Source organism: Carcharodon carcharias, chromosome 6, assembly GCF_017639515.1.
Source record: "Carcharodon carcharias isolate sCarCar2 chromosome 6, sCarCar2.pri, whole genome shotgun sequence".
NCBI classification, from domain to species: Eukaryota; Metazoa; Chordata; class Chondrichthyes; order Lamniformes; family Lamnidae; genus Carcharodon; species Carcharodon carcharias.
Genome location: NC_054472.1, coordinates 128,870,846 through 128,883,099, shown reverse-complemented (window position 1 = coordinate 128,883,099; position 12,254 = coordinate 128,870,846).

The window sequence follows — 12,254 nt, the reverse complement described above, 5'->3', positions numbered from 1 at the left end:
TGTTGTAGATTTGGAACGAGTGTCATCTCTGCATTGCTCTGAGATAAAGATATACAGCAAATCAGTGAATACATAACAGTATGGTTAAAGGTTGGCTTCCTGAGGAGTAAAATCAGGGAGCATAGAAATCCAGAAATGATAGGAAAGGGTATCAAGATATTTGGGAACAACAGTGGATAAATGCAGCTAAGATACAGGTCTACCATAACCTAACTGAATAGCTGAACAAGCTTGAAGAACTGGAGAGCTTACTCCTGGTCCTACGGAATGGATTTTCGCTGAGTTAGAGAGATACTATGAACCTTTAGAAGTGGCAACCAGGGCCCAATTCCGGGATTCCCGCACTACCTATTCTCAGTGCCCCAATTTTTGGGACAAGGGTATGGCAGTGAGCGTGCACCCTGCATTCCTGACCTGGCCAGTTCCACTGTTGTGGCAAGCATCTCCTAGCCCCCTGCCAATTTTCATGGAGTCAGGCCAGCTTCTCAAGGATCTGTGGTTCACAGCCTTAGAGGATTCATGAAGTATCATCTGAATCCAGGAATCATTTGAAAGATAACTTCAAAAGCTTATACCCATGTTACGCAATGACCCCTTATACCCTCCATGCCAACTCAAAGTACTTCCATGCCCATTCACCCAGTATACACTCTGTACAGAGCCAGTAACAATGGCATGGGTGGAAAAGCTTTAAAAAACAGCGATTAATAACTTTATTTAAAAAAAACTGTTACAACCCTATAAAAGTATAAATCAGCCAAACGTTTAAGTATCAATATCAGAAACTATAAGTGCCTGACACCTCTATCTTGTGTAAATAAATATTGAACCATTGACAAAATAGATCTAAGACAAAAAGCTGTCAATCAAGCAATGCTTTCCCTTGTGTGCACCTGTTTCAATAAACTAATGGAAGTCTGCCACTTTTCTACACATGCTTTGTTACTACAGGTTCACTGGTTCTGTACAGGGTGTATACTGGGTGAATGGGCATGGAAGTACTATGTGTTGGCATGGAGGGTATGAGGGGCCATTGGGGAGGGGTGGAGGGCATGGCTTGGCATGGAAGGTATGAGAGGTGTAAAATAGCAAGGTTGTGGGAATGCTGCAAGAACACAGGAACTTCCTGCTGTGATTTAATTCATCACTTGCGCCAATCCTGCCAAATGAATGGGGTTAAAATCATGGTTATACATACAGAAAGACACTTGTATTCACATTTAGAAACACCATGCTACAATATATGTAGAATATGATATGTAGAAAGAAGGACTTGCATTTATATCATGTTTTTCACCACCACCAGAAGTTCCAAAGCACTCTAGACCCAATAAGGTACTTTTGAAGTGTAGTCATTGTTTTAATTTAGAAAGTGCAGCAGCCAATTTGTGCATAGCAAACTCCCACAAAAAGCAATATGATAAATACCATTATTGTAATGTTGATTGAGGTATAAATATTGGCCAGGGCACTGGGGAAAACTCCTCTGGTCTTCTTCAAGATGTTGCCATGTTTCTTTTACATTTACCCATAGTAGGGCAAAACCAGAAGTCAATTGCCTGAATTGTGGATTAATGCATGAAGGAATGGATAGTGCTTACTCCATAATATTTTAAAATATATATTTGCTCTCAAGATGTGGACGACACTGGCATATTTATTTCACATCCCTAATGACTCTGAGGGCGTTGAGTCAACCGTGGTGTGTGGAGCTGGTGTCACTTAAAGGCAAGCCCAGGGAAAGCTGACAGGTTTGCATCCCTTAAGGGTTGGAATTTTATGACAGTCTGACAACTTCCGTGTTTGGTTTCATATGGTAGCAACCCCAACTCATCAAATTTTAATGAATTCAATTTCCCAATCACCCAGGATGAGATTTGAACACACAGCTAATGACAAAACATTGAGATCATCATACCCTTGGGTGAATTAAATGAAAAATGTTTTTCTGCATGGCAGAAATGAGCACATAAAATTTCTGTGGAAATTAGCCCTTAGGGTGGTGTGAGATAAAGAAAGAACTTTATAATTAGAGTTTTAGAGCAACTTGCTCTGATTTCTAAATGTACTCTTGGATCTTGATAACGTTGTTTACAGTCAGGTCAGGCTGCTGTTGTGTCACATGCAGATGCAATATCTGTAAAGAGACAATAAGAAAAGTGCTGGGGGCATGTTGTTCTGTTTTTTGTGGAAACATTAATCAGCCACACTGTTGCCGGTCACCTTGAATAACACTCATGATACACTTCGGGGCATAGTAAATTAACAGAAGTTATACATTGGGATGTTCAGGAAGGATGTTTGAAAGTGAAAAATGCAGCCAGTACAAATAATCCATGAACAAACTTAGAAACATCAAAATTGCACATCATAATCTCACATGAGGTAGAATTTTCACAGGTTAGGATTGTACATTCTAGATTTTGCTTCCATTGAACTCAATACTGTGAGGGACATCCTTCCATAGGTCCCAAGCATACACATTAACCGAGACAACAACCTCAAAAAGGTGACCCCTAAAGTATAGCTCCAGCATGCAGGGACAATTGTTACATAGAGAGTGGGACAGGGTCATAAATTGCAAGGTTAAAGATGTGAAACGCTCCTGTAAATGCGTCTACTTCTGATTTAAGAGAAGCAGGTTCGTGGGCAAGTGTGGGGTGTGGGTGAGTTGCAGGGGCCACCTGGTAACTCACCCTGGAGAGGCAGATCAGTAACTTTAATATGTTAATGATGTTGTGCTCCTCAGATTTTGGCAACAGTTAAACTTGATGGCTGGGGGTAAGTTTTCCCAGGGCTCAAGAAACTCAGCAGATAAATGGTGGAAAAAGCAACCAGGTCCAGCAGGTAAATACTTTTCCAGCACTGCTGTGGACCAGGATGAGAAGGATTGCTTCCCCTGACCCCTCCCCTGCTGCAATTTGATCACATCCCCACCCCGCTCCAACCTGTTATCCCTTTTTCTCTTTCCCTGCAGTTCCCAAACCCACCCTTCCATCACTTTCACCTCTGTGACCACTTCTTCAGCCAAGAGTTTTCCCCTCGTAGTGCAGACCCTTTTACCCTCTCCCATATTCTCTCCCTTCCTGAAACCCTCGGTCTGGCCTCTTAGTCTCTCTAGATCTTTACATTGTGAACAGACAGTGTGACATCAACCATCTCAATCTCTCTGTTCCCCTCACTCACCATAAACCACCCCTCTCTGCTCTTGCAGCATTCCATCCTCTCAGGTCCACTACCCTGAGAAACTCCTGTAGTGATGTCCTGGGACTGAGTTGATTGAACTCCAGCAACCACAGCCATCTCCCTTTGTGTTAGGTACAACTTCAACCTTTGGAGTGTTTTCCTGCAAGATAGCACTGTTGACGACACTTTCCATCACCTTAATGATGACCGAGAGTAGACTGATGGGACAGTACTTGGCCAGGTTGGATTTGTCCTGCATTTTGACATACCTGGGCAATTTTGGACATTGCTGGGTAGATGCCTGTGTTGTAGCTGTGCTGGAACAGCTTGGCTAGGGGTGTGGCTAGTGCTGGAGCACAAGTCTTCAGTACTAATGCCATTGTCAGAATATTGTCAGGGCCTTTGCAGCATCCAGTGCCTTCGGCAGTTTCTTGAAATCACATGGAGTGAATCGAATTGGTTGAAGACTGGCATCTGTGATGCTGGAGACCTCTAGAGGAGGCCAAGTTGGATCAGCATGCCTGGCTGAAGATGGTTGCAAATGCTTCAGCCTCGTCTTTTGCACTGATTATGTCACTAAATGACCTGCAGCAATGAATCCAGGAGCATGGCATCATATTCATGCTACTGATATCCTCCACTACCTCCAGTAATGCCTTCTTGGGTTCATTGGCAGGCTTCTTCCTTCCATAGGTAGGGAACAGAATCCCCCTGTGGACCCTGACAGTCCCCGGTTTCACATCCAGGGATGCATTAATAAGGCAAGAATATTAATGACAATGAAGAGGAAATTAAACATCAAATGGGTGACAATATAAGGAATGGAGAAATGGAAGGTAATGAGTGATAAATGAAAAGAAAAGAGGGCACTTAAATTTGGAACAGCATTTTGGCCTAGTGAGGAAGGAAAGGAGGAGGCTGGTGGAGTGACATACCGAATTAATGGAGTTGAAGGAGCTAATTGCTCTCTCAAATGGAGGGGAAGAAAGTTAAAACAAGGTGGCAATTAGTCCCTACTGGAATAGAAATTGGTTGGAGGAGGAGAAATGTAACAGGTTGAATTGAGAAGGAAGAAGAAATTGCAGGGTTTCCACCATAATGTCTGCTAAAATTAGGTCAATGGAGTCAAAAAGTCAGCCCCTGCATCAAATTTATATTGAGATGCATACCACCAAAGATTATTACCAATTATCCGAGTTCTAATTGTTACTGGCCTCAGCATATTTTATGGGATGTTGAACAAAAGGGTAGATAACAAAATATTGCCAATATGCAGGAAAATTAAAACACACATACCAGAGGATGCCCATTGGATGTGTAGTCACCATTCCCCACATTAACAGTGATGATTCACGGTCAATCCAGTAGCATTATTGCAAATGCATTGACCTGAAATGTTAACTCTATTTCTCTCTCTGCAGATGCTGCCTGACCTGCTGAACATTTCCAACATTTTTTTGTTTTTTCATATTTCCAGCATCGTTGTATTTTGCTTTTGTAAAGGGATGAATTGGATAGGTCTTTCAAAGAGCCCGCACTGGCACAATGGGTCAAATTACCTCCTTCTATGCTGTATTATTCTATGCTTCTCTAATTCTAAGCACTATTGTGTCATTTTCAGACAACCCAGAAATTAGCTGGGCTATGGTAGTGGGTGGGAAAATTAATGTAACATCAATGATACAAAGTACTCTGATGGCTTGTGCTATCAGTTGAATTGATCAGATATCACCCGCAGGAATCCCAGTCTGTGAGCTGCATATTGGATCTGGGCCCAGCTGAAAAATTATTGTCAGAAACCTCAGGACAGGCTCCACCCTCATTCTTGACATGTTAAGTCAGCCCAAAGCATCTAGAAATGTGTTAACAAGCTATACAAAAAAGCTTGAATCTAAAATTCAAGTGGGCCAGGACAACAGCCATTCAGGACAACCATCAACTCTTCAAATACACACTGGCTTTCAATGGTTTAATCTTTTGCAGTCACTTGTTTGTGAAAAAGATTTACCATTTTGCATATGCTCCACATTCTCAATTATTTTTTGAGTCCGCACAATAAGGCAGACAGTTGTTTAGCTGTAGGGGAAAATCCATCGGCGTTTACCTTATTATTCTTAGAAGGCATTGTATTAGGGACCCATTATAATGCTTCTTCCTTTTCTCTTCCTATAAAATCGCCACAAAATTATGTGGTACCGCAAATTCTGACACATCACAGCAACCTGCATCGAACATTGCAACTATTAAATAGAGCAGATCCTAGAATCTTGAAGAAAGTAGGTACTATATTTGAGGGCTGAGCAACAGGTAGCTCCAAATTGTGAGGGAGCACTTGGATGTGACAAGAGAAAAACAGCAAAGATCAAGCCACGCTGCAAGCTAAGGATGTATATTTTCTATTATCAGCTGTCCCTCAATGCAGTTCGCAACATTCTGCCATGGGCCTTCATGTGACTGAACAAGCTAATTCTTGACCCACAGATCTTTGAGCACATGGGGCAATATCTCCCACGAGGTAGTGGCATTGGGTTTGCTTCCTTTTCTTTCCTTCTTTGCCATTGCACTGCTGTTGCTCTGCCTCGCTATTAAATCATTGTGACTCAAACTGTGAGACAATTTGATGGGCAAGTTGTCGTTATTTTGAACAAATGGTAGCAAGCTTCGCCCAGTCATTAATGTCAATGTTGCTAAGCTACAAGGAGAACTTCAGAGTGTCTTTGAAGCATTGTCTTTGTCCTCTTCTGGAACACCGGCCATTTGAGAGTTGAGAAAATAGGTCATGGCATGGGAGACACTTTCGGCCATTTGGCCACAGTGTCCAGTTTATCAAAGTTGATTTTGCAAGAGTTTTGCCTGAATGCTTGTCGAGCTCGCTTCAAGAAGGACACTAGCATTTGTTTGACCATCGAATACAAAGGATGCGGTGGAGGCATTGCTGATGGAATTTCTCGAACATTCTTATGTATCACTGATACACAGTCCAGGTTTCACTGCAGTACTGGAGTGTGGTGATGATAATTGCGCTGTACACTAAGGCTTTTGTTGATTTGCAGTGGTCTTTATTGTCAAACACTCACTGCCGTAGTTTGTAGAAGGTTGAGCTGGCACAGCTGGTCCAGTGTTGGACCTCCTCAGCAGTGGTGCCCTTTTCAGAGAGGTGGCTGCCAAGATATGGGAAGTGCTCAACATATTCTGAAGTCTCTCCTTCAACATATATTGGAGATGGAATAGTTGGCTGACCAGGTGTGGTTTGATACCTGAGTTTTGTTTTGGCAGTATTCACAGAGCAGCCAAGTTTCTTATATGCAGAATTGAAGAGATTGAAATATCTTGCAAGTCTGGTGCAGAGTGGGCGATGACACAGCAGTCATCCGCAAACTATAGATCATATTTGTCTATGGTGGTCAGTTTAGTTTTGGCACGGGGCAACTGAGGTTAAAGAGTTTCCATCTAAGCGGTATTTAATACTAACGCCAGAGAGTAGTTGATTTTTGATGAGGTGAATAGCCACTGTCAGGTACATTGTAAATAGTAGCGGGCTATCACACAGCCTTGTTTGACACCAATCTAGGTTTTGAAGGTGTCTGTTGTTCTCCTGCTCAAGACAGTTGCAGTCATATCACCATGAAGCAGTTATAGGATTTTGAAGGAGTTTCTTGGACATCCAAGCCTTTGGAGTACAATCCAAAGAGCCTCTGTGATTTACTGTCTCAAATGTTTTGGTCAGGTCAATGAATGCAATGAAGAGTTCCTAGTGATGTTCTCAACACTTTTCTTGGATTTTTCTGGTAACAAAGACCATGTCAGAGGTTCCTCTGGAAGGTCTAACACCACATTGTGTCTCTGGGAGGATTCCCTCATCCACAGGAAATAGGCAATTCAGGAGAATGTGCGTTGGGATTTTCAAGAGGGAAATACCTTGATAGTTTCCACAGCCTGATTTACCTTTCTTCTTTAAGATAGTTACAATTGTCAGACTTGAAGATAGGTGAGGAGTGGTGGTGGTGGGGGTGTGGGGAGAGGGGGGCGGGGGAACGCGGCGGGGGGAAGGAGGAGGAGGGGTTGCAGATAAGAGGGGGAGTTCTTTTTCCTCCCAAGTCTGTAGGATAAGTGCATGGAGTCTTGATGTGAGAAAAAGTCCACCAGCTTTGAAGGCATCAGCTGGAATACCATTGAGGCCACAGGTTTTGTTGTTTATCATCCATTTGATTGCTTGTTGCAGTTCTCCCATCGATGGTGGTTCATCCCTGGATCCGACCACAGGGTACTGGGGAATTGCCTGGAGAGTATCAGCTGCCACTGTGGATCCATGCTGAGGAGTGGTGGAAATGTTCTTTGCAGCAATGATGGATGGTATTGTCATCCTTAAGAACAGAAACACCATCCTGTGAGCAAAAGGGATTTTGTTCATTTTATCTTGGTCTATGGATGGTCCTTGTGACTTCAAAAAAGCTTTGCATATCATGATGGTCAGCATATTGTTGGACCTCCCAGGCTATCTCCGAGATCAGAGGATCTCTAAAGCTTTCTCTGCCTGCCACATGTCCAATATAAGTCCGCCACTATACTTTCTGTATGATCAAGGGATTGATATCCTTATTGGCTATCCTTCAGCTTGGAGAAATGCAGAAACAGGCCAGATTTACAAAATCTGTTAAACTCATCATAAAGAGCAGCTGGCACAGAATGTATAGTAGTGTACCTCTGGCATATGTAAGAGATTCACTTAAATGTAGAGCACTATGGAGTGAGTGGTCTGTACATGGCCAGTCACAGAGGAGTCCCAAAGTACAAACAGATTTCTCTCATGAATCCTTTGACTGGTACCATTAAGACTTAGATATTCTCTTGGGTATAGTGGTGCTAGTCACTTCCACTAGCTCCTGCACCTTATTTCTAGGAGTATTCTCATATTGCCCAATATTTTACTATACAATACTGTAGGCTGCAACTGTAGCACCTCACTGTGATCTGAATGGGATTTTACAAATTCTTTTGAAGCAAACTAATAACCATTTCATTAGATGAGGCCACATATGAATCATTGCATTGTTTTATTTCACTGGAAGTGAACATAAAAAAAAGTAATGAGCGGACTCATTCAGTTCAGCCAGCACAATACTCCTCCATGTAACATTACAACATAACGAGTGCCTGTGAATCAGCTTCTTTCCTTAAAGAAAACATCAAACAGCCCTCCTGCATTCTACCCTGCTGAGTCTAGCCAAAACTTGTCTTTTGTAACTCTGTTCAAAAAAGCCTGTCAGTGTGATGTTTTATTTCTGTTTTTATCTCTCACAAACAGAGTGGTGCACCAATGTTAGACAAACCCTGTCAATAGGAGGAGCAGAAGGAAATGAGAGAGCTACTACAAGAAAATCCTGAGGATCTTTTTCTTCAAAAAGGTATACCTACGATGAGGCAATGAACAAAGACAAGGAAAATGGTTATCAAGAGCAATATCATGGCACTCTAGGGCAAAGGTTACCCAATGGAAAAAGATAGAAGAAAACACTTGAATGTAGTTTGGGAATTCCACAATGAGGGGACTAGACTAGGATTTCCAAGTGCTATCTTGTTAGGACAAGGGTTATAATGGATGGGTGGGAAACATTTTGGGAAGGGAAGGTAAGTAAAACTCACCAGTTCATGTAAAACCAGTAACATCAGGAAGGGTAGAATTGAGTGACTTTGAGGAGTGAGGAGAGTGTGAGAGGAGGATCCCAAGCCAGGCAGTCAGCAGCACCTAGAGACCGGACCTGCATAAGAAGGGCAGTGGCAGCGGGAGATAAAAACTGGCAGCAGAGAGGGAAGTGCAGCACATGGAGAGTGGACCAGTGTGAGAAGGGCAGCAGTGACGGGAGATAAAAACTGGTGACGGAGAGCGCCTTCAACCAGTTTCTACCTATCAGAGCCAAGGTGTGACATCAAAGGAAAACAGCTAGGTCATTGGTGGGTATCTCTTCCGTATCTCATATCATTGGCCAATTGGCTTAAATCAGGAGCAGTTATTACAGCTAAAGAGTACAGTTAAGAAGTTCACTTTTAAAATATTTAACATCCAAATTAATTAATTAAATACGATAGAGATGGCTGGGCAGGCGGTGTGTTGCAGCTGTAGTATGTGGGCACTGGTGGACCCCGATGTGATCCAAGGTGACCACATCTGCAGCAAGTGTTGGGCTGCTTGAGGAACTTTGGCTCAGAGTTCATGAGCTGGAGTCTGTGCTGTGGAGACTGCTTCACATCAGGGAGGAGGAGAGTTACCTGGACACTGTGTTTCCGGAGACAGTCATGCCCCTAGATTAATTAGGTTAAATTTGGACCATGGTCAGGGACAGGAGGGTGTGATTGTGAGTGAGGCAGATATGGGGAACCAGAATTTAGCTTTGGAGGACTCTCAGCCAGTGGCCTTGTCCAATAGGTACAAGGTTCTTGCTCCAGGTGTGGATGAGGGCACAGACTGCAGGGAGGATGAGCAGTGACCACAGCACCATGGCACAGAGTAGCATTCAAGTGGGGGGAGAAAAGAGAAAGAGAAATGTAGTAGTAATAAGGGATAGCATAGTTATGGGAATAGATACTGTTTTCTGCAGCAATGACAGAGAGTCCCAAAGGCTGTGTTGCCTACCTGGTGCCAAGGCTAAGGACATCTCCCCTGGGCTGTAGAGGAACTTAGAGTGGGAGGGGAAGGATCCAGTTGTCGTGGTCCACGTAGGTACCAATGACATAGGTAGGCCTAAGAAGGAGATTCTGCTGAGGGACTACGAGCAGCTCAGGACTAAATTAAAAAGCAGAGCCACAAAGGTAATAATCTCCGGATTACTACCTGAGCCACGTGCAAATTGGGGTAGGGTAAATAAGATTAGAGGGGTAAATGCATGGGTCAAAGATTGGTGTGGGAGAAATGGGTTCCAATTGATGGGGCACGGGCACCAGTACTGGGAAAGGAGAGAGTTTCTCCAATGGGAGAGACTTCATTTGAACACCAGGACCAGTATCCTAGTGAATTGCATAGCTAGGGTTGTAGATAGGACTTTAAACTAAAGGGTGGAGGGGAGGGTTCAATTGAAGGGAAGCTTAAAAAAGCAAAAAGAATCGAGAATTGCAGGGTAGTGAAGAAGTGGATAATAATCAAAGTGTGACAGGAAGAGGCAGAAAATATAAGCAGAAGAGCGCAGCAGAAATGAGAACCAGAATGAGTAATAGTCATAAAATGTCAAAGCTTAAGGCTCTTTATCACAGCATTTGTAACAAGATAAATGAGTTGACGGCACAAATAGAAATAAATAAAAATAGCTATTACAGAGACGTGGTTGCAGGGTGACCAAGACTGGGAACTCAATATTCAAGGGTATTTGACGTTCTGGAAAAATAGGCAAAAAAGGAAAAGGAGGTGAGGTAGCTTTGTTAATAAAGAAAGGTATCAGTGCGGTGGTGAGTAGTGATACAGATGCAATAGATCGTGATGTAGAATCAGTTTGGGTGGAAGTAAGGAATAACAAGGGGAAAATGTCACAGATGAGAGTTGTCTATAGGCCCCCGAAGGGTTGCCTCACTGTAGGGCAAAGTATAAATTGGGGAATAATGGAGGCATGTAAGAGGGCACTACAATTGTCAGGGGTGATTTTAATCTGCATATTGACTGGACAAATCAGATTGCCAGGGGTAACATGGAAGACAAATTTGTAGAGTGCATCAGGGATTGTTTTTTAGAGCAATACATTGCAGAACCAACCCAAGAACAGGCTATTTTAGATCTAGTAATGTGTAATGAGGTTGGATTAATAAAAGATCTTGTAGTTAAGGATCCTCTAGGGGGTGGCGATCACAACATGATAGAATTTCAAATTCAGTTTGAGGGTGAGCAACTTGAGTCTCAAACCAGTGTCCTCAACTTAAATAAGGGCAATTATAGAGGTATGAAGAAAGAGTTGTCTAAAGCGGGCTGGTAAAATAGTGGATGAGCAGTGGCAGACATTTAAGTAGATATTTCATAACGCTCAGCAAAAATTTATCCTGGTCAAAAAGAAGGTCTCGATGAGAAAGATGAACCACCCGTGGTTAACAAAGGTGGCCAAGGAGAGTATCCAATCAAAAACTAAGGTATACAAAGCGGCAAAAACTAATGGTAAGCCAGAGGATTGGGAATTATTTGGAACCAGCAGCGGATGACCAAAAAGCTAATAACGAGGGAGAAAATTGATTATGAAGTAAATTGGCAAGAAATATAAAAATAAACAGGTATATAAAAAGAGAGTAGCTAATGTGAGCATGGGCCCCTTGGAGGATGCTACTGGAAAATTGATAACAGGGAACAGGGAAATGGCAGATAATTTAAACCAATATTTTTCATCGGTCTTCACGGTGAAGGACACTATAAACATCCCAAAGATATCTGATGAGCAAGGCGAACATAACATAAGAACATAAGAAACAGGAACAGGAGTAGACCACTCAGCCCCTCGAGCCTGCTCCACTATTCGTGGCTGATCTTCTTGTGCTTTGATTTTCAATTTCTATCTAACCCCGGAGCTAATAGGAGGAAAGATCTTGTAACAGTTTCTCTTACGAGGGACAAAGTATTTGACAAACCAATGGAACTAAAGACAGACAAGTTGCCAGGACCTGATGGCCTGCATCCAATGTTTTAAAGGAAGTTGCTGCAGAAATAGTAGAGGCATTGGTCAAAATATTTCAGAATGCACTAGATTCTGGGACAGTCCCAGCAGATTGGAAAACTGCTAATGTGACGCTCCTGTTCAAGAAGGGAGGGAGAGAAAAAGCAGGAAACTATAGGCCAGTCAGCCTAACATCTGTCACTGGGAAAATGCTACAGTCCATTATTAAGGAAGAAATAGCAGGACATTTAGAAAAGCTTTACACAATCAAACAGAGTCAACATGGTTTTGTGAAAGGGAAATTATGTTTGACAAATTTGTTAGAGCTCTTTGAGGATATAACAAGCGGAGTTGATAAGGGGAACTGGTAGAAGTAGTGCATTTGGATTTCCAGAAGGCATTCAATAAGGTGCCACATAAAAGGTTATTGCACAAGATAGGAGCTCA